Source organism: Triticum dicoccoides, chromosome 3A (genome assembly GCF_002162155.2).
Source record: "Triticum dicoccoides isolate Atlit2015 ecotype Zavitan chromosome 3A, WEW_v2.0, whole genome shotgun sequence".
Taxonomy (NCBI): Eukaryota; Viridiplantae; Streptophyta; class Magnoliopsida; order Poales; family Poaceae; genus Triticum; species Triticum dicoccoides.
Window position 1 is genome coordinate 708746449 of NC_041384.1, and position 7762 is coordinate 708754210.

The window sequence follows — 7762 nt, forward strand, 5'->3', positions numbered from 1 at the left end:
ACCAACAGGAAATAGTCACACATGCGCTAGATCGATGAACACAAAGGTAAGATACAAGATCCAAAGTCAACAACGGACGATACACGGTAACCGGTTCTTCTCCGTGAGGAGGTCTTGATGGGACCACCCAAGAGGGGGTCTTGAATCCAAAGGGATCTTCTCCGTAGAGGGGCCGCGGTCTCTCTCGTGGAGTAGATCCATAATGGATGAGCAAAGCTCTATCTCACATATGAGCTAATCCTTTGCTAACCCTAGAAAGTTGTACGGGATAGAGTATATATAGTCTAGGGGGGTAGAAGGGGTACACGGGCCTCGGCCCTTTACTGTTCGCAGACAGGGAGGCCGGATGTCCGGGCGTCGGGCCGGATGTCCGGGCGTTCGCGGAGGGCCGGATGTCCGGGCTGGTGAAGCTGGCCATGTTGCTCTCGGGTTCGGGGGGGGGGGGTCCGGATTTCCGGGCGAAGAGGCCGGATTTCCGGGGCTTCGGGAGGAGCCGGACGTCCAGGGCATGGGGCCGGATGTCCAGGCTGGTCCGGATGTCCGGGCTGGGGCCGGATGTCCGGGGCCTGTAGCAGCTGTCTCTTCTTCCTTGTCCTTCCTTTGCTTCCGCGCACGCTTGGCCTTGGTCCTTGGGCTCTCCATGGTCTCCTCGGGTGTACCTGAGTATGCACAAGGTCCGCGCTTGAAGTAGCATCCATGTCTTACATGCGGAAAGGGAGGATTCGGAAAGGAGCGAGTTCACCTTAGGTCCAATGGCGTAGGCTCGAGTGTACATGGGGATGATCGTCGGGTGCTCCGCATCATTAGTCCTTTTCAGGTATTTCAGGATGTTCTTGACCGTTGTCCAGTGATCCACTCCTGGATTACTTTGGTACCTCCCTGCTAGACTTATAGCAAGGCACACATCAGGTCTGGTACACATCATTGCATACATGATAGAGCCTATGGCTGAAGCATAGGGAACATCTTTCATTTTCTCTCTATCTTCTGTAGTGGTCGGGCATTGAGTCTTACTCAACTTCACACCTTGTAACACAGGCAAGAACCCTTTCTTTGCTTGATCCATTTTGAACTTCTTCAAAACTTTGTCAAGGCATGTGCTTTGTGAAAGTCCAATTAAGCGTTTTGGTCTATCTCTATAGATTTTAATGCCCAATATATAAGCAGCTTCACCAAGGTCTTTCATTGAAAAACTCTTATTCAAATATCCGTTTATGCTATCCAGAAATTCTATATCATTTCCAATCAGCAATATGCCATCCACATATAATATTAGAAATGCTACAGAGCTCCCACTCACTTTATTGTAAATACAAGCTTCTACAAAAGTCTGTACAAAACCAAATGCTTTGATCACACTATTAAAGCGTTTATTCCTACTCCGAGAGGCTTGCACCAGTCCATAAATGGATCGCTGGAGCTTGCACACTTTGTTAGCTCCCTTTGGATCAACAAAACCTTCCGGTTGCATCATATACAACTCTTCTTCCAGAAGTCCATTCAGGAATGCAGTTTTGACATCCATTTGCCAAATTTCATAATCATAAAATGCGGCAATCGCTAACATGATTTGGACAGACTTAAGCATCGCTACGGGTGAGAAGGTCTCATCGTAGTCAATCCCTTGAACTTGTCGAAAACCTTTCACAACAAGTCGAGCTTTGTAGACAGTAACATTACCGTCAGCGTCAGTCTTCTTCTTGAAGATCCATTTATTCTCAATTGCTTGCCGATCATCGGGCAAGTCAACCAAAGTCCATACTTTGTTCTCATACATGGATCCCATCTCAGATTTCATGGCCTCAAGCCATTTTTGCCGAATCTGGGCTCACCATCGCTTCTTCATAGTTCGTTGGTTCATCATGATCTAGTAGCATGACTTCCAGAACTAGATTACCGTACCACTCTGGTGTGGATCTTACTCTGGTTGATCTACGAGGTTCAGTAGTAACTTGATCTGAAGTTTCATGATCATCATCATTAACTTCCTCACTAATTGGTGTATGTGTCACAGAAACCGGTTTCTGTTTGTGAACTACTTTCCAATAAGGGAGGAGATACAGTTACCTCATCAAGTTCTACTTTTCTCCCACTCACTTCTTTCGAGAGAAACTCCATCTCTAGAAAGTTTCTGAATTTAGCAACAAAAGTCTTGCCTTCGGATCTGTGATAGAAGGTGTACCCAACAGTCTCCTTTGGGTATCCTATGAAGACACATTTCTCTGATTTGGGTCCGAGCTTATCAGGTTGAAAGGTTTTTCGCATAAGCATCGCAACCCCAAACTTTCAGAAATGACAACTTTGGTTTCTTGCCAAACCACAGTTCATAAGGCGTCGTCTCAACGGATTTCGATGGTGCCCTATTTAACGTGAATGCGGCCATCTCTAAAGCATAACCCCAAAATGATAGCGGTAAATCGGTAAGAGACATCATAGATCGCACCATATCTAGTAAAGTACGATTACGACGTTCGGACACACCATTACGTTGTGGTGTTCCGGGTGGCGTGAGTTGCGAAACTATTCCACATTGTTTCAAATGTACACCAAACTCGTAACTCAAATATTCTCCTCCACGATTAGATCGTAGAAACTTTATTTTCTTGTTACGATGATTTTCAACTTCACTCTGAAATTCTTTGAACTTTTCAAACGTTTCAGACTTATGTCTCATTAAGTAGATATACCCATATCTGCTTAAGTCATCTATGAAGGTGAGAAAATAACAATATCCGCCACGAGCCTCAGCATTCATCGGACCACATACATCTGTATGTATGATTTCCAACAAATCTATTGCTCTCTCCATAGTTCCGGAGAACGGCGTTTTAGTCATCTTGCCCATGAGGCATGGTTCGCAAGTACCAAGTGATTCATAATCAAGTGGTTCCAAAAGTCCATCAATATGGAGTTTCTTCATGCGCTTTACACCGATATGACCTAAACGGCAGTGCCACAAATAAGTTGCACTATCATTATCAACTCTGCATCTTTTGGCTTCAACCTTATGAATATGTGTGTCACTACTATCGAGATTCAGTAAGAATAGACCACTCTTCAAGGGTGCATGACCATAAAAGATATTACTCATATAAATAGAATAACCATTATTCTCTGATTTAAATGAATAACTGTCTCGCATCAAACAAGATCCAGATATAATTTTCATGCTCAACACTGGCACCAAATAACAATTATTTAGGTCTAATACTAATCCCGAAGGTAGATGTAGAGGTAGCGTGCCGACCGCGATCACATCAACTTTGGAACCATTTCCCACGCGCATCGTCACCTCGTCCTTAGGCAATCTTCGCTTGATCCGTAGCCCCTGTTTCGAGTTGCAAATATTAGCAACAGAACCAGTATCAAATACCCAGGTGCTACTGCGAGCATTAGTAAGGTACACATCAATAACATGTATATCACATATACCTTTGTTCACCTTGTCATCCTTCTTATCCGCCAAATACTTGGGGCAGTTCCGCTTACAGTGACCAGTCTGCTTGCAGTAGAAGCACTCAGTTTCAGGCTTAGGTCCAGACTTGGGTTTCTTCTCTTGAGAAGCAACTTGCTTGCTGTTCTTCTTGAAGTTCCCCTTCTTCTTCCCTTTGCCCTTTTTCTTGAAACTAGTGGTCTTGTTGACCATCAACACTTGATGCTCCTTCTTGATTTCTACCTCCATAGCCTTTAGCATTGCGAAGAGCTCGAGAATCGTCTTATCCATCCCTTGCATGTTATAGTTCATCACGAAGCTCTTGTAGCTTGGTGCCAGTGATTGGAGAATTCTGTCAATGACGCTATCATCCGGAAGATTAACTCCCAGTTGGATCAAGTGATTATTATACCCAGACATCTTGAGCATATGCTCACCGACAGAATTATTCTCCTCCAACTTGCAGCTGTAGAACTTATTGGAGACTTCATATCTCTCAATCCGGGCATTTGCTTGAAATATTAACTTCAACTCCTGGAACATCTCATATGCTCCATGACGTTCAAAACGTCGTTGAAGACCCGGTTCTAAGCCGTAAAGCATGGCACACTGAACTATTGAGTAGTCATCAGCTTTGCTCTGCCAGACATTCATAACATCTGGTGTTGCTTCTACAGCAGGCCTGGAACCCAGCGGTGCTTCCATCATCAAGTTACGGACCCGGTCCGTGTAATTGCTACCATCATCTTTCAACTTTTTTTTCTCAAGGAACGCATTAAAATTTAACGGAACAACAGCACAGGCCATCTATCTACAATCAACATAGACAAGCAAGATACTATCAGGTACTAAGTTCATGATAAATTTAAGTTCAATTAATCATATTACTTAAGAACTCCCACTTAGATAGACATCCCTCTAATCCTCTAAGTGATCACGTGATCCAAATCAACTAAACCATGTCCGATCATCACGTGAGATGGAGTAGTTTCAATGGTGAACATCACTATGTTGATCATATCTACTATATGATTCACGCTTGACCTTTCAGTCTCCGTGTTCCAAGGCCATATCTGTTATATGCTAGGCTCGTCAAGTTTAACCTGAGTATTCCACGTGTCCAACTGTTTTGCACCCGTTGTATTTGAACGTAGAGCCTATCACACCCGATCATCACGTGGTGTCTCAGCACGAAGAACTTCCGCAACGGTGCATACTCAGGGAGAACACTAATACTTTGATAATTTAGTGAGGGATCATCTTATAATGCTACCGTCGTGCAATCAATATAAGTGATATGATATGGCCACCATCATCTTGTGCTTGTCATTTCCATGTCCGAAGCACCTCCATGATCACCATCGTCACCGGCGCGACACCTTGATCTCCATCGTAGCATCGTTATCGTCTCGCCAATCTTATGCTTCTACGACTATTGCTACCGCTTAGTGATAAAGTAAAGCATTACAGGGCGATTGTATTGCATACAATAAAGCGACAACCATATGGCTCCTGCCAGTTGCCGATAACTCGGTTACAAAACATGATCATCTCATACAATAAAATTTAGCATCATGTCTTGACCATATCACATCACAACATGCCCTGCAGAAACAAGTTAGACGTCATATACTTTGTTGTTGCAAGATTTACGTGGCTACTACGGGCTTAGAAAAAATCGTTCTTACCTACGCATCAAAAACCACAATGATAGTTTGTCAATTTGGTGCTGTTTTAACCTTCGCAAGGACCGGGCGTAGCCACACTCAGTTCAACTAAAGTTGGAGAAACTGACACCCGCCAGCCACATGTGTGCAAATCACGTCAGTAGAACCAGTCTCGCGTAAGCATACGCGTAATGTCGGTTCGGGCCGCTTCATCCAACAATACCGCCGAACCAAAGTATGACATGCTGGTAAGCAGTATGACTTATATCGCCCATAACTCACTTGTGTTCTACTCGTGCATATGACATCTACGCATAAAACCTGGTTCGGATGCCACTTTTGGGGAACGTAGTAATTTCAAAAAAATTCCTATGCACACGCAAGATCATGGTGATGCATAGCAACGAGAGGGGAGAGTGTTTTTCACGTACCCTTGTAGACCGAAAGCGGAAGCGTTAGCACAACGCGGTTGATGTAGTCGTACGTCTTCACGATCCGACCGATCAAGTACCGAACGTACGGCACCTCCGAGTTCAGCACACGTTCAGCCCGATGACGTCCCTCGAACTCCGATCCAGTCGAGTGTTGAGGGAGAGTTTCGTCAGCATGATGGCGTGGTGAATATGTTGATGTTCTACCGATGCAGGGCTTCGCCTAAGCACCGTTACAGTATTATCAAGGTGGACTATGGTGGAGGGGGGCACCGCACACGGCTAAGAGATCAATGATCAATTGTTGTGTTTATGGGGTGCCCCCCTGCCCTCGTATATAAAGGAGCAAGGGGGGGTGTGGCCGATCAAGGGAGGAGGCGCGCCAGAGGAGTCCTACTCTCACCGGGAGTAGGACCCCCCCCCTTTCCTAGTTGGATTAGGACTTGGGAGGGGAAAGGAGTGGAGGAGAAGGAAGGAAGGGGGGGGGGGGGCGCCGCCCGCTCTCCTTGTCCTATTCGGACTAGGAGGGAGGGGCACGCGGCCCAGCCCTTGCCTCCTCTCCTCTCTTCCGCCTTGGCCCACTAAGGCCCATTAAGTTCCTGGGGGGTTCTGGTAACCTCCCGGTACTCCGGTAAAATCCCGATTTCACCCGGAACACTTTCGATATCCAAACATAGGCTTCCAATATATCAATCTTCATGTATCGACCATTTCGAGACTCCTCGTCATGTCCGTGATCACATCCTGGACTCCGAACAACCTTCGGTACATCAAAACACATAAACTCATATAAATCTCATCCAAACGTTAAGCGTGCGGACCCTACGGGTTCGAGAACTATGTAGACATGACCGAGATACGTCTCCGGTCAATAACCAATAGAGGAACCTGGATGCTCATATTGGCTCCCACATATTCTACGAAGATCTTTATCGGTCAGACCGCATAACAACATACATTGTTCCATTTGTCATCGGTATGTTACTTGCCCGAGATTCGATCGTCGGTATCTCGATACCTAGTTCAATCTCGTTACTGGCAAGTCTCTTTACTCGTTCCATAAAACATCATCCCGCAACTAACTCATTAGTTGCAATGCTTGCAAGGCTTAAGTGATGTGCATTACCGAGAGGGCCCAGAGATACCTCTCCGACAATCGGAGTGACAAATCCTAATCTCAAAATACGCCAACCCAACATGTACCTTTGGAGACACCTGTAGAGCTCCTTTATAATCGCCCAGTGACGTTGTGACGTTTGGTAGCACACAAAGTGTTCCTTCGATAAACGGGAGTCATAGGAACATGTATAAGTCATGAAGAAAGCAATTGAAACATACTAAACGATCGTGTGCTAAGCTAACGGAATGGGTCATGTCAATCACATCATTCTCCTAATGATGTGATCCCGTTAATCAAATGACAACTCATGTCTATGGCTAGGAAACATAACCATCTTTGATTAACAAGCTAGTCAAGTAGAGGCATACTAGTGACACTCTGTTTGTCTATGTATTCACACATGTATTATGTTTCCGGTTAATACAATTCTAGCATGAATAATAAACATTTATCATGATATAAGGAAATAAATAATAAATTTATTATTGCCTCTAGGGCAAATTTCCTTCACTACATATGATGATCGTCGTCGATATCATCTAGAACTACATATGATGATCTCGTCGATATGACCTTGTACTGCTTGAGGATGCATGTTGACTATACATGAAATTGTTATCTAGCACTAATGGAAACAGGGAATTTGCCATCAGCCAGCTCTTTGCCATCTGCCAGCGGATGGCAAAGAACGTCTTTGCCATCTGCTTATAAAAAAAGATGGCAAAGAACTGACAGACAGCAAAGAACATGGTTGCCATCAGCCAATTCTTTGCCATCTGCCTGTGGATGGCAAATAATCTTTGCCATCTGCCAGCAGATGGCAAAGAGGTTGGCAAATCATGTGGTCGTCCGGGGTGTAACGGCGTACCAGCCCCACCTCTTTGCCATCTGCCAGCAGACGGCAAAGATTCTTTGCCATCTGCCAGCAGACGGCAAAGATTCTTTGCCATCTGCTGGCAGATGGCAAAGAGATGGGGTTATTTTTTTCAGGTAAAAAATGTTCTCTCTCTCCCCTCCTCTCCCTCTCTCCCACGCATCTCACCCGTCGCCGCCCAAGCACCCCGCCGCCCCACCACCCCACCACCGCCCCACCACCCCGCCGCCCACGCCC